This window comes from Pongo pygmaeus, chromosome 4 (assembly GCF_028885625.2).
Source record: "Pongo pygmaeus isolate AG05252 chromosome 4, NHGRI_mPonPyg2-v2.0_pri, whole genome shotgun sequence".
Classification (NCBI taxonomy): Eukaryota; Metazoa; Chordata; class Mammalia; order Primates; family Hominidae; genus Pongo; species Pongo pygmaeus.
This window is the reverse complement of record NC_072377.2, coordinates 16,151,195-16,176,328: the sequence shown is the minus strand read 5'-3', so window position 1 is coordinate 16,176,328 and position 25,134 is coordinate 16,151,195. Positions and strand designations below refer to the sequence as shown.

Sequence of the window (25,134 nt, the reverse complement as noted above, 5' to 3'; positions counted from 1 at the left end):
TCGGAGTTTCTGAGGTACTAACTTCTATCCCTCTGCATCACAGGCACATACTCTAACCTTTATGGATCCTAGAGGCCTCTGTACTCTTCCTCATTTCCTTTTCCCTTCTTACTTCTTTACACCTGTCTGCTTATAATGTTCACTTCTACAATGCTTATCTCTTAGCCAAAAGGTGACACTCATCTCAGTTTGAGAAAATGATGAGAAAACACATCTCTCTATACTCACATTTTCATTTAACCTAATTGATATATATTCAAATAGTAATAGTATCTTGTGGTCAAAATACAGGAAATGTTCTCCATTCACATCATGTTGTCCTGCTTCTGATCTATGGAACCGGAAATATGAGGTCAGTCTCCATTTTATGAAACACTTTCCAACAACCTATTGATACTCACTCTTTGGTTTATGTGATAGGTAATTTTAGGTGTCAACTTAACTGGACTAGGAGATACCCAGATAGCCAGTAAAGATTTTTTGAGTCTGTCTGTGAGAGGGTTTCTGGAAGAGATGCGCATTTTAATCAATGAAGTGAGTAAGGAAGATCCACTCTTTCCCAATGTAAATGGGTACCCTCCAATCCACTGAGGACCCAAATAGAACAGAAAGGCAGATGAAAGGTGAATTTGCTTTATTTCTCTCCTGGAGCTGGAACACCTCTTCTCCTGCCCTTGGATATTAGAACTCCAAACTGTAGAGCCTTCAGGCTCTGGGGCTTACACCAGCAGTCCTCTAAGTTCTCAGGCCTCCATTCAGCCTTAGACTAAAAGTTATGCCATCTGCTCCCCTGGTTCTCAGGCCTTTGACTTAGACTAAATTACATCACCAGTGCTCCTGGCTCTGCAGCTTGCAGACAGCATATTGTGGGACTAGCCACCATAATTGCAGGAGCCTATTCCCATAATAAATCCCCTCTCATATAGCTCTATCTATATGTTTTTTATTGGTTCTTTCTCTCTGGATAACTCTGCCCAATACAGTTTATAATTGTTATTAATAAGGATCAAATTGAACATCATGCATTTTGTTTTCAACTCAAAAGTGAGTTCAAATACCTTCCTCAGAATAGAAACCTATAAAACCAAGATAAAAAATAATGCTCTGATGTAGAGAAAGAAAATCATTCTATGTAAGCTATGTAGTATTATGAGATGGCTATTATGGATTTCCTTTCATCAAAGGAATTCCTATGGGACTTACCACAAATTATATTCAATGTAGTCTCTCAACAAAAGACCAATAACCTAGAAATCACCAAAAATTTTACAGATGCCAACGTACTTTGGTCCAAAAAGAGGGCCAAATTTGCAGCCTGTATCTTCTTATATTTCAAAAATTCTAACACACTTATTTATGTAAACTGTTAAGTAACAATAGCTGACTTTATCACGTCTACCGTATACTACACGTTATATAAGCAAGATCTAACTTACTGTAAATAAAAACAGCATCCTATTTCATAGATGATATACACTGAGGCACAGGGGGATTACATGCTTTCAGTTAAGCACTTAAGTAGTATCCACAGGTGGCAAGTGGGAAGGGCTGGGATTTACACCTAGGATTATCTTATGCTTTTAAGCACTATACATATTGCCTCTCCATTTTAAGTCCACAAGAGATTAGAAACCAAAATTTTGGGAGATGGAAGGGTAGCTAGATGTAGCCCAGTGATACAAATGAAATGTACTTGACAGCAGTGTTAGAGCAAGAGAGAAAAAACAAATTAAAAACAAGGACTCAAAAGTCAGAGGAATTTGGGGCCATTTAAGAAGGGAAATAACTTCAAACATCTCAAAAGCCACTGTACATCACTGTACATCAGCATAAAGCAATAGATTTTACACGAGGATCATAAATTACCAAGGCTCAATTCAATTAGTATAAACTGTTTAGGAAGACACTAGGTAATGCATTTCAGATATGTTTCAACCAAAATGTTACATTAAAAATTACTTAGAAACAAGTTTATAAGCCTTTCAGCATTCTGAAAAACTTAGACAATTGAAAATATTTCATTTTCTCAGCAGTACGCTAATTGTTTCACAAGAATTAATTTAATTAACTTTCAGAACAACTCTAAGAGAGAGCATTGCTTTTGTCCTCATTTTACAGATTTATGTTTACAAATGAAGAAAGTGAGGCTTAGGGGAGGTTAAATAATACACCTGAGGTCACAGAGCTAATAATATTAAGTAGCCCAGCTGGGATATGAATACAGAAACTTAAATCTACTCTGAGTAAATTAAAAACCTAGACTGGAACTGCTCATTAAGAAAATGGCTGTGCTATGTGGAATTCCAACATGGATCTTAGTGATCCCTTCATCCTGCTCCCAGGCATTCCCCCACCCTACAAGGGTGTTTCTAACCAACAGAATCTGGCAAAGGTGAAGAGGTGTTACTTCTGTGGTTAGGTTATAAAAGGCTATAACTTCCGTCTTGCTAGCAGACACTTTCTCTTTCTGGCTTTGACAAAGCAAGCTGCCATGTTGGAGAGTTCTCATGACAAGGAATTGAGGATGGTCTCCGGCCAACAGAGAAGAACTTCAGCTTTCATCCCCACAACCTGTGAAAAACTGAATCCTGCCATCAGCTATGTGAGTTTAGAAGCAGATCCCCTCCCAGTCAAACCTTGGGTGGCCACAGCCCTAGTCCACACCTTAAGACCCTGAAGCCGAGGACTCAACTCAGCCTTACCTGGATTCCTGACCCACAGAAACTGTGAGATAATGAACGTGTGTTGCACGATGCTGCTAAGTTTTTTGGGGTTATTTGTTACACAGCAATTGATAACTTGATATAGTGACGTTTTAGTATTGAGAACCCACAATTTCAAAAGAAGATGAAGCACTTTTATTCAAAAAAGCAATTCAAACATCTTTTAAAACAATTTTCGGCCTGACATGGTGGCTCACACCTGTAATCCCAACACTTTGAGAGGCCAAAGTGGGCAGATCACTTGAGTCCAGGAGTTCGAGACCCAGTCTGGGCAACACAGCAAAACCCCATCTCTACTAAAAATACAAAAAATTAGCTGGGTGTGGTGGTGCACACCTATAGTCCCAGCTACTTGGGAGGCTGAGGTAGGAGAATCACCTGAGCCCGGGAGATGGAGGCTGCAGTGAGCAGAGATTGTGCTATTGCACTCTAACCTGGACAACCAGAGTAAGACCCTGTCTCAAAAAAATAAATAAATAATAATTTACAACTAGGATTGACATTTAAATATTTTTAAGAAAAAAGGAAAATAAATAAAAGTGTAGTTCTGGAAGTGAAGAGATTCAATGGGCTGAAACTAATAAATCTTTTGTTTCCTACCTTCTCCAAGTTCAAGGTTGTAAAGAATTGGGAAGCCCAGACACAGGGCAGGAGAACATCTTTGGGAGTCCAGAGTCCCTGTTCATGGCAATCTCCTTCCTGAACATGGGATTGTGATATTTTTGGCACCAAGACAGCCATAAACAATTATTTTTAAAGAGAGGAAAAAGGAAATTACCTACTCAAAAAATTAATGCGGTAGATTACTTAGAAAGCAATGCTGAAGCAATGGAAAGAACAGACTGCCTCTCATGTCAACTCAATGCTACCTTTTAAACACTCCTCTGTCCACAGGCACATATGTTGTACCTGACCAAGACAACAGGATAAAAAGCTGGTTGTCCAGAAGAGAAATAAATGACTGTCATGGCTGCCCTATTTCTTACTCTTTCATTTTCCCATTCATGCAATATTCGTGTAATTGTCTAACTTCCATGATCACTCTGAAATATGGGACTGCTTTTTTTTTTTTCTGTCTCATTCTTTAATTGTTGTTAGCCTATTTCAGGTTTCTGCAATATTTCCCATTTGACATTTTGCTAAGTGGGAGTTAATTATTTTGTTCAATATACTTATTGATCCAAACAATCAATGACTTAAGAGTTAAGTTTGTCCTCATTACTACTACTTCTGCCATCCTATTCCCTCTACCAGTTTATCTCAACAGAGACAATTTTTGCAGGGAACTCCTGGAAAATGCTTTGCTCTCTACCTTCCAGACTTAATCCATGAGTCCAGGGGATGAAATCTTTGTACTGCAGAGATGTTCCTGGGTCCAGAGGGCTTCATCCCTTAGTTTTCACATCTCACCTTTATTATTTGAAATTCAAACAAGAAGTCAAAAAGAGTTTATTTCCTAGGTAAAGCTCAATGTGTTAGGCAATGATGAGCCTGTGAAAAACCTCAGCAGGTATACAGCTGAAGCATGACGGACCTGAATACTTTCATCTAGGACTCTCTCAACTTTTTTTCTTTTTTTTTTTTTGCTTTTCCAAAATGCAAATAATTCAAGTGAACTTTGTGTTATATATGGTAGATGAGTGCCTGAAGTGAATATATAATCAATATATTGTAAGGCAAAATATATTTTCACTACCTCATATAAGGGTATACCACAGCTAATCATTTTCCTATGATATGAATAACTGCAGAATGATCAGCTATGGTTTGTGCATGCTTTGTAAGCGTGTATAATGGGTATAAAACTCTCCAGACAATTTAGAGAGAACAGCTGACTCTTACCCCAATAGGGGGCTGGAGGCTTCTCCCAGCAATGCCTCAAACCTGCTTTGTGACTTTCTGGACCTTCATTTTTTCATTCTAACAAAAAAACAAGGATTAAAGCAAATAATTGAAAAAAAATGAAATAATCTCAAAGATGCCTTCTGGCTTTGAAATGGAATGGTTCTATGGCAGTCATTGGTTCATTCATTGATTCCACCTAGTAAAATGTTAAATACCTTGTTTTACTTATATTTAATTTTCCAGGTGAAAGTTGTAGGAGGTACTATATTGTTCTGAAATAATTCTGGTCATATCTGCCTCCTTTCTAACTAGACATTCAGCTCCTATGACCAGAGACCAGCATGCAATGGAATTTAATCTCCATGGGGGCAAAGACTTTGTCTATTTTGTTCACTATCATTTTCTTAGTGTCCAGTACACAGTGATAGATTAAACATTTTCTGAACAAAAAATAAAATGAATGCATGAATGAACATCTATTGAAATTAATGTCATCTATATCTATCATAGAACAATGTAAACATCTCACAAATGATTGTGGGTCTTAACAGATAATTACATTTCCTGAATATACACGACCGAGTCCAGAAATTTAAAAATATATATTTTACAAAGCATAATTTCAGTGAGCGACTATTTTGTTAATATGTACAAGTAAGGATGTTTCTTCAAATTTAAAAGCTTTGTCAACATCATGGACTAAGTTATTTCAAAGGCAGTCAATAGGAATTCTGGGAAAATTACATCTAAAAAAGATGAAAAATGATTTCATTATCATAATCCTCTTTCAAGTTTACAGTTCAGTTGTGATAAAAAAAAAGTGAGGAAAGTTAAAATGAAATTATTTAATAGGACTGGATTCCATGTTAATTGTGGATTCCATACTATTTACACTTTTTCATTTTAAAGAGTCTTTAAAAATGTGGCTTGCCATTGATAGAATTATATTAACACAGCATTCTGACACAATCTTATTGCAATTTCAAGAGCAGGAAAAGCCAAAGGAATGAACTGCTACTAAATAAAATATAGCCTCACGTTTGCAGACACCTTCCTGGTTAATCAATGGCTCATAGTATGTGCCTCAGGCTTATGTGTGGCCACGATTATTTTAACAAATCCAAGAAAGTATAATAACCTCTTGGCAGATACATATGCTAGCATATTTCAAATGTGTGTAGTTGCTATTTTAAAGATTTAATAAAATGATAATAGCTGCTTGTCATATGTTTTCTTAATCAATGGACACTAAAATTATAACTAAAGCGTAAATCCATAGCATGACTTTTCAAAAACTTGCCATCATTAGTTTTATTATTATTTTTCTTAATAGAGAAGCAATTAGAGTTAATTGCACAATGAAAGTAAATAAAAATAATACCTACAATCACACACAGCAAGACAGAGACAATCCCTTAAACACCTTGCTCTGGGTACATTTTATTAAGTCCGTGTTAAACAAAAATGAAATCACAAGCTTTGTAAGTGGCTTTTTAAAACAAATATGCTGTGAAAAGCTTTCTATATAAATAGATGAATTTCTTTAACATGTTAATTGTTGCAAAATGGTCCATTATGTATAAGAAACATAATATATCTATCCAGCCCTTTGTTTTTGTATATTTGGCACTTTAGAAAACATTCATTTACAACAGGGTATTTTGATCTCAATACTATTGACACTTTGAGCTGGATAAAAACGTTCCTATCTGGTATTATGGTCACTACTTGAGTCACAGGGTCATTAGAAGCCCAAATTTCAGCATCAGGCAATAGACCCATATACGAAACCTGCACATGTACCTGCTGATTCTAAAATAATAAAAAAAAAATGCCCTTGTTTATAAAGTCCTTTCTCATCTTAAGATTATATAAAGATTAAATCATATCTTCTTAAAGTACTTTTTTCTCTCTGATTTTTAGAAATTTGAGTATTTTAAGCATTTGATACTTATTTCTTTTTTAGTAACATATGAGGTGATTTTAAAAATATTCTGATGGTAAAGAGAGAGGCCCCAATCTTTGGAAAAATGGGACACCCTGGACTTGGTGGTCATTATGTTTTCTGCCTGCCAATTCTACTTGGCTGTTCGATTCCATTGTGCTACCTGTTATCTCCCTCATCTTTATCGTAATTTCACCGTGAACGCGTGCCAAGACAAAGAAAATGTAACAGGAGAACACAGGAAGAGAAGGGAACCATTTAGGCTCATCTGTAAACTGGAAAATAGGAATCATCTAGCTGTGGGGAGGAAATGGATATGCCATACAGAGAGGCTGACTGAGCCTGCTTGACGTTGGCATGAATTATGCCTCCTTCCCACTTAGCTGCATCCTTCAGCCCTTTGAGATTTCTGGAGTACCTCAAGTGCACAAAACGTTTCCACATATGTAACCAACTTCTATCCTCAAAAGAACAGTCATGGAAATTCTAGTCATTTTCAGTTTACAAATGACAGAAGAGCAGTTCAGTATTTCACAGCCATCCTGCAGCTACTGGATGACAGAGCTGGAAGGCAGAGAAAATATGAGATTCTTTTGTGCATCACCTCTAGCTCTATCATAACAACTTGAAAGCACCTGGAAACAAATCTTTTTTTTTTTTTTTTTTGAGAAAATAAAATCTACATAGAGTTTCAGCAGGAATGTAAATTAGTTTTCTGTTTGTCACAGGGAATTGATGTCTTCCGGACTCCATAACTCTCTTTGAGATTAGTATCTGAAGTCCGAGAGCCTCCTAGGAGTAGAACAAGAATTCAAAGCATTCTTCAAGAAATGCAAAGGAATGTAAGTGCCGAGGTCTTAGAGTCTGTACAGCTTTAGTCAATTTCCTCCTACTAGCCTCTTTGAACTGAGTCAAAGGCTTCTCTGGTTTTGAGTTATTCCCGCATTATTTCAATAATTTTTCTTATCCACAAACCTTGCCTTTAAAGAAAACTCTCTCTCTCTCTCTCCTATGAAAGGATTGTGAAATAGGAATAAGACACAGAACTTGAAATGACAAGGCAGCTATTGCTCATTTACCCCAATTCCTACATCCACCCACTGATTTACTTTTTGAGGTTCACAGAAACACCATTTATTTTTTTTGTAGGCACTGCTGCTGAATAAAGGAGAACTTCCCACCTCCAACCCTCTCCACCAGAAAAAATGGTTTAGAAAACCTTCATATTTACTCTTCCGCTTAAACTATTGGCCCTGATTTTTACAGATAATCAAAAGTCAGGCTGGCAAACTTATTTTCTTTGAATTTGGAAAATCTTTTAAAATTTGCCTTTTTCTTTCTTATTATTAGTCCATAAAGGCTATTTCTAGTATTAAACAATGCTTAAGAATAGCCTGGATCCATGAAAACTTTTGAGAAGGAGGAAAAAGCAGACTGGAACCTAATCTCTTAACAATTTCAATTACACCTTTTACAAGTGGCTGTTGGCAAGTCATTAAAAATGAGCCATTCACACTTGTGGACACCTTTTTTGCCATGCAGACTTGATTTGCAAAGCCTTTATTATCCCTGGTTAAGAACAGCACAGCTAGTAAAAACAAATCATATGGCTTTAAACTACTTGCATCCAATGGGGACACCCCAAAAATGGTCCGGATAGTGACTTCATGACCATTTAGGCTGCAAGTGCCATAATTACTAATGAGAACATATTTCCAAATGGCGGCAAGAGATTATGAAAATGGAGAAAGGAAAGAGAGTAATTTACTTTCAGCTAACACTAAAATGCTTATAAAGATGAAGTAAGATTTTTAAAACAGGTCTGTTATCATAAAACTAAAGTATTCCCATTTACATGAAGGTAGAAAGAAATATGGAGAGTTAAAACATTTTTCTTAGCTGCTTTTTTGCTTCCTCTTAATATAAGGAATTGTTAAATATCATGTATAAAGTTTACATTTTTACAGTGAAATATATTTATGTAAAATATTTGAAAACACCATCTAGACTTAGTGATAAAAGTCTGAGCAGGGTCTTGGGAAAATTTTTTAGATTTCAGAAACACATAAATCAGTAACTAGATTGAACTGCTTTCAGGCTGATCCTAGAACTGTGAAAATTCTTAGTATCGCTGGAAATACCAATTTACATGTTATTTAGTAACAATAAGTAAACTTGGCGAACTCTTATTAAACAGATGCTTTTAATGCAACCACCCGGTAGGGCAGTAGGGAAGTCTAGAAGTTGGTCTCTCTCTTCTCTTTCTGACTTCTCCTCCACTGCTATGGAGAACTGGGAGCAGTTGATGCAATACACACAAGTATTTTCTGTGCTAGGCACTGGATTGCCACAAACGTCTTCAGTGTCAGCCTTTCTCAGGTTATTCTACAGCATTCTGATTGGCTGATAAAACGTCTGGTTAGTTCCTATTGCCTAAGAATTTGTACTGGCCAGTGATTTTTTACTGGCTATTTCCAGATGTAATGAAAAGTGTTCACCTTGATGCAGAAAGAAGGTAAGGGGCCAAAGATATTTCTACTGGATGTGCTTTTTAAAAACCGTTTTTGGTTAAATTACAAACTGAGACTTCCTCGGCTTTGTTGCCCAAGCAAAATATAGCTATTTGCAGACTGCATTATAATTGTTGCTGTGCAGAAACTGCCTTTTTAAAGAACCACTGATCTAATCTAACCTACCCATTAGATAGATGGGACAACACAATTTATATCTGTATATGAGAGACACAGAGAGAGAGAGAAAATCACACACACATACACACACGCACACACACAGAGCAAAGCTCTGTGTCTTTGGACCAAAGACCAAAGATGGTCTTTGGAAATCCATCTTTCATGCCTACTCATTCATGTTTTCAACTGTTCTACCCTCTCTTTTGATAAGAGAAGTTCTTGGATGGAATATATTGATTCTTGCTAATTACATTTACACTGATCTCATTTACACTGATCTCATCAGTCCAACCAAATGCTCACCTTGCTCTAGCCACCACCATGTGATGCCCCTGCTGCTGGACTCCAATACACCAACTCTCGGTTGGGGGGGTTTGACCACTCAGAGATACTGTTAATATTTGGGCCATCCTAAAACCATATGACTCTATTGATTCAAATTTCTGCTCTTATTCGGTTCTACTTGTAGCACTTCCCCATTGGACCCATCACAGCCAATGCATTCAGAAGCTCTAAACAGATCATTCTAGCTACAGAGCATAAAAGTCACCCAATGTTAATACCAGAAGTAGTCAGAGAAATCATCCAATCCAGTGATTCTCAAAGTGTGCTCCCCACACCAGCATCATTATCACCTGGGACCATGTTAGACAGGCAAATTTGCAGATCTCCACCCAAGCTTTACTGAATATGGTAATGAGGTCCAGTGATTCTGTTGCACATTCAAATTTGAGAACCACTGATTGAATTAATCCAACCTTTTTTGTAGATGAGAATGCTGAGAGTCATGAAAGTTAAATGAGTTATCCATGGCCCCACGCCTAGTTGCTGGTGAAGTCAAGGCTAGAGCCTATATCTGATGACCAGTCCAGGACTTTCCATGTTCCAGAATAGCATTATTGTTTATTATGCCATAGTTTGTGGACTTCTGTCTTAAAAAAAAAGAATGTATGCTAATAAATGTAAGACTTTTGAAGGGGGATGATCCCATTGCTTAATTCCATTATTTTTACTTCCCCTGCAGACAGCTAAGTCTTCTAAGAAACAACAAATATAGCCACTAGAACTACATCAAAGTACTTCACTATGTCTGAATAATATTGTTCAATAATAAGACAAGTAATGAATTTATACTAAAGTTCTGAAAGGAGAAAAACAATACAATGTAGATCTATGGATTTGATCTGTAGAAAAAACAGCCATGAGCATCTCCTGTTCACACCTCCTTCTCTCCCAACTAAAATAAAAATCACAAGAAATTTTCACAATGATGACGGCTTTTAAACTTGTTTTGTGTGCATATTTTGGAGCCTTTGATGTATGCTCACAGACGAGGAAGAAAGAAGGCCAGTTACGATCAACCACTCTGCTAAGTCACAAATACTAACATTAAAAATGTAGATCATCTAAAGTAGAGGTCAAATATTCGCCTTGATCGTTCTTGAGCCAATTCGGATAGCTGATTATTCATTTGCCAAAATAAGCTCTCAAAGACACAAATGGTCTGCTGAAAGAACAAAGTAGGAGAATTGAAGTGCTCATTGAATTCATCAGTCACAAGCACTATAGGGGGAAAAAAAGAGGTGTGTCCTAGAGAGCGTGTGTCTGGCAGACTGTCCAGCCCCCGCCTGCTCCCTAGGGAGGTTCCAGCCCTCCCTGCAAGAGGAGTTATAATCCTCAGAGTCTGCCTGCCACAGAGTAGCCAAGTGCCTCTTGAATTGCAGTGGCGAAAATGTTCAAGGTCTTATCACAACAGCCACAAAAACAACTTTGCCCTAACGTCAACATTTTGCTGAAAATAAAGATTGATTAAACCAAGGACAAATCCCTGGACACACCCCTGAAATAAAAACGAACAATGATAGTGAAAATACAGTGGTCCCTGAAGCAGTTTACAGTTCCCCAAGAACCTTCTAGAAGGATAACTTGTGGTTGATGAATTTAAGATGTGACTGTAAAAGAAGCCTTGAGGAACTGAAGTTAGGGGTGAATTTATACAAGTCTATATAAATATTCATACATTTACTAAAATAAAGTAAAAAAGTACAGTAAACAATGCACTGCTGATTCAATGAGAAGTCTGTAAAGTCCTTTATTGCATATCAAGATGCATATTGTTTCTAGACTTCAAAAAAAAATCACAACTCTTAATGCTTTTGAAATCCTATATTCTCACCTCCTGTTACTTGCCTTGGTCCTGGTGGGTCAGAGAAATCCAATGGCTTGAGATAAAAATAAAATAAAATAAAATAAAATAAAATGCATTGAGAAACTGAGGTCTGTTGACTATTTCTCAATCTGGGTTTCTTTTACCCGACATTTTCTCCCCATGAAAACTACCTGACAAAGCACAGGCCCCCAGCCTTTCTCACCAACTTAGCTCTGTCCACTGAAAATAGAGATCATCTTAAGCATATGTCTCCTTCCATTTTTTCCCCCAAGACTTTAATTCAAAAGCCTCTAACCCCTTCCCTGCAATTTTATTTTATTTTTATTATTAAACTTTAAGTTCCAGGTTACATGTGCAGAACCTGCAGTTTTGTTACGTAGGTATATGTCACCTACGTTAGTTATTTCTCCTAATGTTATCCCTCCCCTAGCCCCCTGAAATTTTATTAAACATTCTATTTTGTGTTTCCACCAGTACATACACTTCCATGTGAAGCAATGTGTAAATTCAGTGCACTAGAAATTAAAATTCTGAAGATCGACAAGAAATAAACTCAAGGTCTTTAAACTTTTGCAAAAGGAGCCATGAAACTTATAATTCCTTAGTGAGGTAAAATGATTTTTCTATTACTTCATTCTGTGGTATTTCCAGAGAGATATTGGGTCTCCCTTATTCATACTGACTCTATGGATTCTCCATTCTTAATCTGTTACCAGATTCCTGCTGCTGGGTAATTATTATGCACCCAGTTTAATACTAGTCTGAGAAAAACAAACATGACTTCAAATGTTAATCGGCTACAAAAGTAATGAGAGCAAATCCTCCAAACACCAAACACAAATGCATTTTTAAGGTGAGCCATTGTTTCAGATCTTGCCCCTTGCACTCCTCCCTTTGACATATGTTATTAAAAATCAACAATGAATCATAAGTTTCACCTGCTTTGACTATGGTAAGGTTCCCCCTCCAAAATGACAGGAAAAGAATGTGATTCCCTTCTATTTGTGTGTAAGTTGTATGGTCTCTAATATTCACTATTCTTATAAATGAGTCAAAACTCAGCGAGAAGATATCAAAATCCTTAGATTTCAAACAAACATAGCCAAGGGTTTTCTGAATCAAAACCATTTATAGATGTAAGTCTATAAATGACTCCCTTGAGCAGCCTGAAATCTGGCCTGGTCTTCAAATCAACTAAGTTCTCATCTAAACCTCCATGTTTACAGAATCCTTCCTTTCAAACTTTATCCACCATGTCATATCCTTCAGTCCCCTAATAGTCCATTTCATGCAACCCAAATTCCAGTTACCATCTGACCATGATCAAAGAAAAAGTGAAAAGAAAAATTTTTACCACTGGGCTAGAGCCTTATGGGAACAAAAGGCAAGTGTTCAATAGTGTAACAATTATGATAGCCCAATTATACAGAAGTCTAGCTTCACTGAACATCATGGAAATATCTCTGAAGGCACACAATGGTCAGAAATCATAGCACCTTGGAACCACAACATGGACACAGAAATGTGTTTGATGCATTATGTCTTTTTGAAAAAAAAAATCATCATTCTTTTTCAATGGAACAGGTATAAAGCTGTCACAGTCCTAGAATAGGAATGACTGGATTCAATAATTTATGTCATGTAGGTTTGTGCATCGTGTCTTTCCAGATGTCAAAGGTAGACCGAGTGTGAGTCCCACTTCTGCCAATGAACTTCAGATCTGCAGTCCACCTACATGAGCTTCTCACTGCTATCTGTTTTAGAAACTTTATTTTTGGTTTTCTGTGCTCTTGTATGCTTTGCTCCAGAACTACGGTTAGGGATAGTGATGGTGGTATATAGAAATTGGAGTAAGGCAGCTGCTCATGACGTTAGGCCAATAGTGATCCAAAACCCCCAAAACAGGAAAAAAAATGCACAAGCAACCTTTTGACTGACATGGCCGAAGACACAGGCTTTAGGTACCCATAGGCAAGAAAAGCAAAATAAAACAAAAAGCAGGAAACACCTCATAAATTCAGAATGGAGCTTTTAGATTAAATGTTCAATCAGAGACTTGTTAGAAACTGCGGGTGAGGCTGCAGGAAGTGCTAGTCATATAGAGGGTAACATGCTTCCCTTTACACTAAACCAAGCTACTAGCGAAGACTCAAGTTCAGCTAGTAGTACAAGAAGCACATGTAGCAAGCAGTACAAGAAGGCACTTGCCCTCCTCCCCAGTGTGAGGACAGCTGGAGCATTCTGCAAGAGGAAGAAAGCCTAGCCCAAGGCACTGGTACTATTTAAACCAGGTCACTACTATCTGCACCTAAGGAAGAAATCTTGAGTAATTTATTAGTTTTCACTTACAATGTACAGTTATTATTAGCTTTACATAATCAACTTTAAAAATGCAAGCTCCACTAAATTATAAGCACCACTATATAAATTCTTTGAGGGAAGGGATCTTTACTTATTTTATTCCTTGGTGTACTCAAGCACCTAAAATAGATACAAAGAAGGCTCTTATGTTTCTTCAGTAAATAAAAACTAAACAGAATCCTCATCTCAAAGATATTACTCAGACCAGGCTGAAGCATACGTCTGTGCAGGTTGTGCCTCAAACAAAAATGCCTGGCCTAGAGGGCAGTGTAAGCCTGGAATCCAGCCAGTGTCCCCACCAAAACCTGTCCCTTACCTGCAAGTACACAGCTCAGAAAAAGGTGTCATCTCCCTAATGAGGAGGATTTTTTTTGTAGGCAGAGTCTCCTGGGCTCTTCAAGGCCCAGGGCTATGGGCTCTGTTCAAGGCAAGTTTCCCCAGGCGGGTATTTTGGTGAGCTGGGTAGGTCAAGCCACAGGGCACTCAGATATAATCCAATGCGTTACATGGAAACCATTCTACAATTCAGACATCCCATCAGCTATTTTCATTACTGATGTCTTCCTGCATCAACACTGCTGTGCAGTGACTGAGGATACACACTTTCTTTTTTTTTTGAGACGGAGTCTCGCTCTCTCCCCCAGGCTGGAGTGCAGTGGCACAATCTCGGCTCACTGCAAACTCCGCCTCCTTGGTTCACGCCATTCTCCTGCTTCAGCCTCCCGAGTAGCTGGGACTATGGGCGCCCGCAACCACGCCCGGCTAATTTTTTGTATTTTTTAATAGAGATGGGGTTTCACCGTGTTAGCCAGAATTGTCTCGATCTCCTGATCTCGTGATCCGCCCGCCTTGGCTTCACAAAGTGCTGGGATTACAGGCCTGAGCCACCGCGCCCAGCCAAGGATACACACTTTTAACAAATTTGTCAATAAATCCTTCTAAGTGTAACTCACAAGTTGAATTTGGACTCTTGAATTTATTTATTTATTTATTTTTCTGCACAGAATCTCACTCTGTTGGCCAGGCTGGAGTGCAGTGGCATGATCTCGGCTCACTGCAACCTCTGTCTCCTGGGCTCAAGCAATTCTGCCTCAGCCTCCCAAGTAGCTGGGACCACAGGCATGTGCCACCACATCCGGCTAATTTTCATATTTTTAGTAGAGACAGGGTTTCACCATGTTGGCCAGGCTGGTCTCGAACTCCTGACCTTAGGTAATCTGCCCAACTCAGCCTCCTAAAGTGCTGGGATTACAGGCATAAGCCACCGTGCAAGGCTGACTGTTGAAATCTTAAAGACATGTTAGCCATGGCAACACTTTAGGAGGCCAAGGAAGGACAATCACTTGAGCCCAGGAGTTTGAGAAAAAAATTAGCCAAGTATAGTGGTACATGCTTATAGTCCCAGCTACTTGGGAAGCTAAAGTGGGAATATCACTTGAGTCCCCAAGTTTGAGGCTGCAGTGAGCTATGATTGCATCACTGCACTCTAGCCTGGGTGACAGAGCGAGACCCTATCAAAAGAAACAAACAAACAAAAAAAAAAATTAGCCCTCGTATTAGTCTGTTCTCATGCTGCTAATAAAGACATATTCGAGACTGGGTAATTTATAAAGGAAAGAGGTTTAAGGGACTCATAGTTCCACATGGCTGGGGAGGCCTCACTATCATGACAGAAGCCAAAAGAGAAGCAAACACATGGTGTCAGGCAAGAGGGCTTATGTGGGGGAACTCCCATTTACAAAACCATCAGATCTTGTAAGACTTATTCACTACCAGGAGAACAGTATGGGGAAAACCCCTATGATTCAATTATCTCCACCTGGCCCCACCCTTGACACGTGGGGATTATTATGATTCAAGGTGAGATTTGGGTAGGGACACAATCAACCTGAAAACATCTACAATATTTAAGTGGTGAGAAACACTAGCATGGAGGACACAATAATGAAATACAAGGCAAAGTTCTTTAACTCTGGCACTGTTGGCATCTGGGGCCAGATAACTGTTTGTTGTCAGGGGCTGTTCTGTGCATTGCAGGATGTTAAACAGCATCCCTACTCTCTACCCACAAGATGCCAGTAGTACCTCACCCCCTCCCAGTTATATCAAAATTCCTCTAGACTTTTCCAGGTGTTCCCTGGGGAGCAAAATCACTCCTGATTGAGAACCACTGGAATAGGTAAAGCTGCCAGATTGGGACTGGGTTAAGGGCCAGAAAATGTTTAGACATTTGTGGATAATTAAAAAGAATTACAAGCAAAGTACTAGAATGGGCCTTCATCCTAACATCTAGCTGGGCAATAGTCCAAATTCAGCTGCCCCCAGGTGGGGAACAGAGGTGGAGGGATGAGCAGAGACAAGCAAAAGCCTAAGTAAGAAAGATGGGGTAATATTTATAAGTGGGAGGATGAGTTACACATGGAAAACCTGGATCCCACGATTCCCTTATGGCTCTACATCAGGTAGTCATCTTATGTTGGGTCCATATGTGTGCATTTGAACCAACTAACCATTGTGCATAGATATTTTTTCCTTTGTCCGAAGAAATCACCTTTGCTGAGAATCAAGTGTATTCCAATATTGTTGGCATGGTTTGGATAGGTGTTGGCTGAAATAATAGCTACTGCTGAAAATAAAGAAGGATAACCCTAATACACAGAAATGGTTGGTGTGGTAACAACTTTAATGGCCAGGTTGACCCCCTACAGCATCCAATCTAAGAGTTGAGACACTTGGCTTGTACTTTTAGGTTGGACCCTGATGCAACTTTTACTTTGGCAATCCTGTTGCTCTTTTGGGAGACTTCCTCATTCAGGTTTGTCCCCAAATGATCTTAGAATAGGCCATGCATAAACAAAGCTTAAGACTGGTAGAACCATACCACCATGAAAGCTTGGGGAAGGAACGAGTAAAAGCAAAATAACATCTTTCCATTCACTCTGGTATTTCATTATTACAGTGAATGCCTGGGGATCTATTTTGCATATACTATGTAATTGCCTCGTTTTTCTTGAAACATCTTCATCTGGATTCTAGGAACCACAGTCTGCTGAATTCCCACCTCTCTACTCATTTTTCTGAGGGCAAAGTTGTGGCTCAGGGTCCCTTTTCCCTCCACACTCATTCCCAGGTTGGTGTGACTAACAGCATGAAACATGAACAAGCACTCTCTGTGAATTGTTTGTTCTCAGTCCATAGCAAGATAAGTACAGGAAGCCAGAGTGAGTGTTAAGAAACTTTTACAGGCTGGGCGCCGTGGCTCACGCCTATAATCCCAGCACTTTGGGAGGCCAAGGCGGGCGGATCATGAGGTCAAGAGATCGAGACCATCCTGGCCGACATGGTGAAACCATCTCTACTAAAAATACAAAAATTAGCTGGGCGTGGTGGCGTGTGCCTGTAATCTCAGCTACTTGGGAGGCTGAGACAGGAGAATTGCTTGAACCCGGGAGGCGGAGGTTGCAGTGAGCCGAGATCGCACCACTGCACTCCAGCCTGGGCCACTGAGCAAGACTACTTCTCAAAAAAAAAAAAAAAGTTTTACAGCAATTTGACAGAATAATTTTATGTCTATTAACTCTATTAGCAAAAAAAGTGGCACTTGTATTTAGTATGTATTTATTTCAGTTTTCCTTAAATTTTGTTTTCCCTTAGATTTATTTTTATTGTATTTAAAAGCATCAGTCTACAGCAAATTAGAAAAAACAAAGGTCATTCACCAGATATATTTTGAAAGGCACTGTCTTAGATGGTTTCATGTAGTCCATAGCTTTAAATACTGCCAGAAACCGAATGTTTATGTTCCCTGCAAATTCATATGTTGAGACCTGATCTCCAATGCAATGGCTTTAGGCAGTGGAACCCTTGGGAGGTGATTAGGTCATGAGTGTGGAGCCTTCATGAATCAGATTAGTGACCACAGAGAAATCCCTCACTCTTGTCTTGTGAGGACACAATAAGAACAAAGCTGTCTATGAGGAACTGGGCCCTCACCAGACACTAAATCTGCCAGGGCCTTGATCTTGGACTTCTCAGCCTCCAGAACTGTGAGAAATACATTTCCATAGTGTATAAGCCATCCAGTCTATGGCATTCTGTCATCAAATATCATCTATATATAGCCAGCATCCAACTTTCTATCACCAGCTTCAACATCCCCTCTGTGTTCCAGACTCAAATATCCAGCTGCTGACTCTACCTCTCCCCTTGGATGTCTTAAAAGCATCTCAAGGGTAACAGGTAACATGTCTAGAAGTAGTCTTGCTTTCATGCTCCTGAATCTTCCTCCTCTCTAATCTTCCTTGAGTCATTAAATAGTATTCACCCAACTTTTCAGGCTAAACACTTAGGATTCACTCTTGACTAGTATCATTCTACCACACTCTACACCCAATCCAGCAGTAATTTCTGAAGGCTCTGGCTCTAATGGAGATCACAGACCGAACCACTTCTCACCCTCTCACTACCAAGATTCCAGTTCAAACCACCATCCATCCTCTCTCATTTGGAAAGAGGAAAGAGCCTTCTGCTATTTCTCCCTGCTGCTAAGCTTGACCATGAGAGTCTCTCTTCCACAGCAGCCACATTTGGGTTTTTTAAAAGTAGAAACCTGATCAAGTTCTCTATGCTTTAAACTCTCCAATGGATTCCATCATACAGAACACAGTGCAGAGATGGAGTGCTACTGTGAGACCCTACATAACTTCCCCCATCATCCTGACCCCACTGTGCTCACCCTTACTGGCTCCTGCTGCTCCAAATGCAGGGTCCTCCTCTTGTTTTGTAAACACCCTAAGCACACTCCTGTATTAGGTGCTTTTGAATTTTGCTTCCCTCTGCCTGAAATATTTTTTCCTAGACATATGCAGTGTTTACTCCCTTGTTTCCCTGAGAACCTTTTTCATGCAGCACTGCTACCCTGAGTCACCTCCTTAATCATTCTACTTTATTTCACTTCAGTGCTCTGTAACTAATTAACGCCATAATATAATTTCATTATTTTAAAATTTGTTTATTGCCTCTCTCCTCTCCCTAAAATATAAAGTCCATGAGAGCATGAATTTTAACTTATCTGATTTTCTCACATCTAGAGAATGCCTAACAGAGAAGAGATCCAAAACAAGTGCTTAAATAAATTACTTTATTTCAAGCACGTTCATGAATACAAAGAGACTAAAAATAGAGCATTAGCTAACACTAGGGTTTTGCTACCTAGGATTATCACTCATTCATTCATTTTATTCCTTTTTTTGAGAAATAATATACTTTCATAGCCACAGTTTCCAAATAATCAAATATTTATTTATAACTAAATGTTTAAATTGAAAAAAGTTAACTATGGAGAAACGCATTAATTCAAAACTCATCTGATTCTTATTTTGTGATAATCATTTGAGGTTTTTTTCTGCAAACTTGATATAGTTTGGCTGTGTCCCTACCAAAATCTCATCTTGAATTGTAGTTTCCATAATCCCAATGTGTCCTGAGAGAGACCTGGTGGGAGGTAATTGAATCATGGGGGCGGTTACCCTCATGCTGTTCTCGTGAAAGTGAGTGAGTTCTCAGGAGACCTCATGGTTTTATGAGGGGCTTCCCCCTTTTTTGCTCAGCACTTCTCCTTTCTGCTGAGATGTGAAGAAGGGCATGTTTGCATCTCTTTCTGACATGATTGTAAGTTTCCTGAGGCCTCCCCAGCCATGCAAAACTGTGAGTCAATTAAACTTATTTTCTTTGTAAAGCACCCAGTCTTGGGTATGTCTTTATTAGTAGTGTAAGAATGGATTAATACAGTAAATTGCTACAACAGAGAGTGGGGTGCTGCTATGAAGATACCCAAAAATGTGGAAGCGACTTTGGAACTGGGTAACAGGCAGAGCTTAGAACCATTTGGAGGGCTCAGAAGAAGATAGGAAAGTGTGAAGAAGTTTGAAACTTCCTAGAGACTTGCAGGGCTCTGAAGACAGGAAGATGTGGGAAAGTCTGAAACTTCCTAGAGACTTGTTGAATGGTCTTGAACAAAATGCTGATAGTAATATGGACAATGAAGTCCAGCCTGAGGTGGTCTCAGATGGAGATAGGAAACTTGTTGGTAACTGGAGTAAAGTTCACTCTTGCTATGCAAAGAGACTGGCAGCATTTTTCCCCTGCCCCAGAGATCTGTGGAACTTTGAACTTGAGACAGATGATTTAGGTTATCTGGCAGAAGAAATTTCTAAGCAGCAAAGTGTTCAAGAAGCAGCAGAGCCCAAAAGTTTGGAAAATTTGCAGCCTGATGATGTGATAGAAAATAAAAACCTATTTTCTAGGGAGAAATTTAAGCTGGCTGCAGAAATTTGCATGAGTAACAAGGAGCCAAATATTAATCACCAGGACAATAGGAAAATGTCTCCAGGACATGTCAGAGGTCTTAACAGCAGCCCCTCCCTTCACAGGCCTGGAGGCCTAGGAGGCAAAAATGGTTTCTTGGGTTGGGTCCAGAGACCCCTGCTGTGTGCAGCCTTGGGACTTCGTGCCTTATGTTCCAGCTGCTTAAACTTCAGCCGTGGCTAAAAGAAGCCAACGTACAGCTCAGACCATTGCTTCAGAGGCTGAAAGTCCCAAGCCTTGGTGGATTACATGTGGTGCTGGGTATGTGAGTCCACAGAAGTCAAGAACTGAAGTCTGGGAACCTCTACCTAGATTTCAGAGGATGTATGAAAACACCCGATGTCCAGGTAGAAGTCTGCTGCAGAGGTGGGGCCCTCACAGAAAACCGCTGCTAGGGCAGTGCAGAAGGGAAATGTGGGCTTGGAACACCAACAAAATGTCCCCACTGGGGCACTGCTTAATGGAACTGTGAGAAGAGGGTCACCATCCTCCAGACCCCAGAATCGTAGATCCACCAACAGCTTGCACTGTGCTCCTGCAAAAGCTGCAGACACTCAACGCCAGCTGTGAAAGCTGTGAAAGCAGCTGGGAGGGGGTGCTGTACCCTGCAAAGCCACAGGGGCAGAGCTATGCAAGATGGTGGGAGCCACCTCTTGCATCAGCACACCCTGGATATGAGACATGGAGTCAAAGGAGATTATTTTGGAGCTTTAACATTTTTACTGACCAATTTGGATTTCAGACTTGCATGGGGCCTATAGCCCCTTTGTTTTAGCCAATTTCTCTCATTTGGAACAGGTGTATTTACCCAATGCTTGCACCCCTATTGTATCTAGGAAGTAACTAACTTGCTTTTGATTTTACAGGCTCATGGGCAGAAGGTACTTGCCTTGTCTCAGATGGGACTTTGGACTTGGACTTTTGAGTTAATACTGGAATGAGTTAAGACTTTGGGGGACTGTTGGGAAGGCATAATTGTGTCTTGAAGTGTGATGACATGAGTTTTGGGAGGGGCCAGGAATGGGATGATATGGTTTGGCTGTGCCTTCACCCAAATCTCATCTTGAATTGTAGCTCCCATAATCCCCACGTCATGGGACGGACCCAGTGGGAGGTAACTGAATCATGGGGGCGATTACTTCCTTGGTGTTCCATGTGAGTGCGTTCTCATGAAATCTGATGGTTTTGTAAGGGGTTTTTCCCTCACTTCACTCTGCACTTCTCCTTGCTGCCGCCATGTGAAGAAGGATGTGTTTGCTTCCCCTTTTGCCATGATTGTAAGTTTCCTGAGGCCACTCCAGCCATGCTAAACTGTGAGTCAATTAAACCTCTTTCCTTTATAAATTACTTGGTCTTGAGTATGTCTTTATTAGCAGCGTGGGAATAGCCTAATACAAAACTTTATGGAAAATTCAATATAATAGCATATATAAGATTGAAAGGAAATGCTTTAAAATGTTTAGGAAAGCCAACTCTCAAATACCAGGGAAGAAGCCATTAACCAACAAATATGTTCAATGCAAATTACAATGTAGTCCTAGCTGTTCATCAGCATAGGTCACCTACAGCAATTCTGGACAGCATCTTTAGCCTTGCTCACTCATTCCTTTTACAGGTTTACTGAATGCCTACCATGTGCCTACACTGTTCTAGGAGGTAGGGAGGGAATGATATAGCCATCAGCAAAGTGGACATAACACTCGTTCTTCAGCTGCCTTTCCAAACACCTGTTTCTGAAAGCAGTGAAACTATTTCATCAGCCAAATTCCCTAATTAATCGGCTTAAGGAGCTTTTGCATCCTCCATGTTAGAGATGTGTTTGCTCCTTCCCCAGACTCTATATTTTAAAATGTCTGAACTGCTTCAAAATTAAGATATATTATTCTCCCCCACCACACAGAGGGAGGACTTAGGAAGTGCTTTTCAGATTTTGATTTATTAAAGACCAAACTATTTGTACTTCTCACCAGGGAGTATTTATATATAAATCTCCCCTTATTAAGTAGTTTTGGATAAAAACATCTCTAAGAACAGCCAAAAGTGTCCATTAAGCAGAAATACACCTCAGTAACACATACGCCCATTTAATAATTTATTTGTCTTCTTCACCGACAGTGAATTTGCACCAACACATAGCTCATTCCGCCTCAGTAAAACCATTACCTCTGATTTTTACTCCAATCTAACGGTAACCATCCTGAGGCCAGGGACATGGTATAACTGTCTCCTGGCCTGACCATGGCATTCCTGTGCATTCAAGTGATCTGATTTCTATTTGTGAGCTAATTCTATGGGCTGCTGGTTTCTTCAGAGGAAAAAAAAAAGTTGTTCTTTTCCTGTACCTCTTTCTACATTTTTAAATGGTTATAACTCCTAAGAATAGTTTCGTTTTCCTTATAGAACTGGTTAACTGGACTATATGATATTTTCCTTCCTTTTTCGCCTCACGCCTTGCTTTTCCAGCAAGTGGCCTCTGAGAACACACAAACCAGATGTGGTTTAAAGATTCGTAATTTTAACTCTTTTTTTATACCCAAAAGCAGCATTTTTGGGGAAAAGAAGAAAAACAAAAAGCAAGGAAGAATCTTTCAATCTCCTATAAGATGTAGAGAAGGTCAAAGAATGGCATCCCATGTATATAATTTTATCCTGACCATCAATCCACAACTTTTGGTAAAAAAAAATTCATTTTTTAAGTTGAAAATTCATATGTGAACTATCTTAGAAGGGAAGTTGCAAGAATATACATAAACACTCACATGTATCCAATGGGTAAATCACCAACGGAAGTAGATCTCATGTTTCATATCAGGTAAAACTGTTACTAAAAGTAGAAATATTTATCAACAAACTTAGAGTGTGTCTATGTGACTGTGAAGACTATTGTGAAAATATGCAATGTTGTAAGTACAATGTCATAAAATACACAAGATTAGACAGTCTAAAGCAAGATTACCAATTAACATATTTCTATATAAAGATTTTCTATAATGAATTTTAATAAAATCACCTTTAGCCTTATACCACCTGTTTGCATTGAGAAATATCCAAAGAAAGAGCATCAGGCTAAGCGTTATTTATTTGGGCATATTGTGTTTCAGTCCACAATATGCTTACTATAAGAACACAGGAGACATTATTTCTCTTAGGAAAATGTATGGTTGTCCTAAGCAACTACATTCTTTACGTCATATAAATATGTAAAATTGTGAAACTGATTGTGTTCTTCTCTTTGTTTAAACAATTAGGGAATTCAGATACATCTGTGACCACCTCTGACAACTGTGCCTATGTCTAGCATTTGCAAATGTTACTTATTCCTTAGTTGTGTTTTCATTTTTCTATCCTTTCTTTCCCTTTGCCTGATTTCTTCTCTATTGTTTTTATTCTGTTGTATCATATGTATTTTGGTTAGCCAGCTCAAATCCATTTTTTTAAAAAGGTAAGGATTTAAGGGGACTGGAAAAAAACACAACCATTTGCCAGCAAAAATAATTTCTCATTGAATATATAAACACCCTCATTTGTGATTCATGACTATGTGCAACAGTCTGTGTTTTTTTTCCTTCAAAGGAGCCAGTTGCGTCAAATGTAGTTAATTTTAAAGAGGAAAACACTTCAAATGAAATCTGAAGAGGTCTGTGCCTGAATGGGGGAGAAGTGGATATATTATAAATGAAAGATCTGTGTTGTTAAAGATAGTTTATTTGTAACATGATGTTAAATGGACATTTCAGCTGAAGCCTGAAGACTCTAGACCAGGTATATCAAAGTGAAAGGGCAGACCCCACCATCCATAACTTGCAGGAAAGGAAGTAGGGGAAACCAAGGGTAATGAGTCCTAAATTCCTTGCCATCTCAGAGATGGAAGGTTCCATAGGCTAGAAGTTAGAGAATGATCTTCACATACATTTTCTTTGGAGAGAGCTTTGCTGTGAGTGCCTCATCTCCACGACCTAAGAAAGCAGTTATGGGGTATTCTTCCCACACTTTGGACTTAAAAAGAGGGCTTAGAAACCACAGGGAGATACCACTTCACACCCACTAAGATGGCTATCATCAAAAAGATAATAAAAAGTGTTGGTGATGATGTAGAGAAATTGGAACTCTTACACAATGCAGAAAGGAATATAAAATTGAGCAGCCTTTGTGGTGAATAGTCAGGCAGTTCCTCAAAAAGACAAATATAAGAGTTATCACACAACCCAGCACTCCTAGGTATACTCCACTCCTAGGTATATACCTAAGAGAAATGAAAACATAGGTGCACACAAAAACTTGTACACAAATGTTCATAGCAGTATCATTCATTAAAGCCAAAAAATGAAAGCAATCCAAATGTCTACCAACTGATGAATGGGTAAATAATACACTGTAAATCTATAAATGGAATATTCTATAACAATAAAGATATTAAGTATTGATACATGCTGCAACATAAATGAACCTTGTAAAGAACCCCATTCACAACAAATCATATATTCCATGATTCCTTTTACAGCAAATGTCCAGAATAGGCAAATCTACAGAGACAAAAAAAGAGATTATAGGTTGCCTAAGGCTAGGGGGATAGGGACAAATAAGGAATAAATACTAATGGTTGTGAGACTTCTTGTTGTGATGAAAAGAAAGTTCTAAAATTAGATTGTGGTGATGGTTGTACAATTCTGTGAATACACTAAAACCCACTGAACTGTACACTAAATGGGTGAAATCTACAGTATGTGAATTACAGCTCCATAAGGCTGTTGTAGGAAAATACCTTTTAAATAGCTTAATATCTGGTTGAGGTGACAAATGTTGAGTTACAGCTGGAAAGGAGGTGGGTGGAACCTGAAGGGCAAGAGGCATCTGAAGGGCAAGAGGCAGAATCAAGGGCTGCAGGTGGCTAAAAGTCAGCAGCAAGGAGTCTGAAATCCTGTCCCTCAGGCCTGGCTGGAGATGCAGGGAGGAACCCTCAGAGGAAGCCGAAGTGGATGCCAAGATGCTGGATGGCTGTGGAAGGACTTGCAGGCAGTTGGTATAGGGATGCAT

The 25,134-nt window shown here is 39.1% G+C and overlaps 1 protein-coding gene and 1 long non-coding RNA gene across 4 annotated transcripts in view; both read right to left on the bottom strand.

The window, feature by feature from the left end:
* FBXL7 (F-box and leucine rich repeat protein 7) overlaps nt 1–25,134 on the bottom strand; it is a 434,790-nt gene that overhangs the window by 169,245 nt on the left and 240,411 nt on the right. The gene's annotated exons all lie outside the window — the stretch shown is intronic.
* Nucleotides 1–25,134, bottom strand: part of LOC134739578 (uncharacterized) — a 49,601-nt gene that overhangs the window by 24,223 nt on the left and 244 nt on the right. Inside the window, exon 2 of the long non-coding RNA XR_010126364.1 lies at nt 1–25,134. This exon is cut by the window's left edge and continues 24,223 nt beyond it. This is a non-coding gene — a long non-coding RNA (uncharacterized LOC134739578).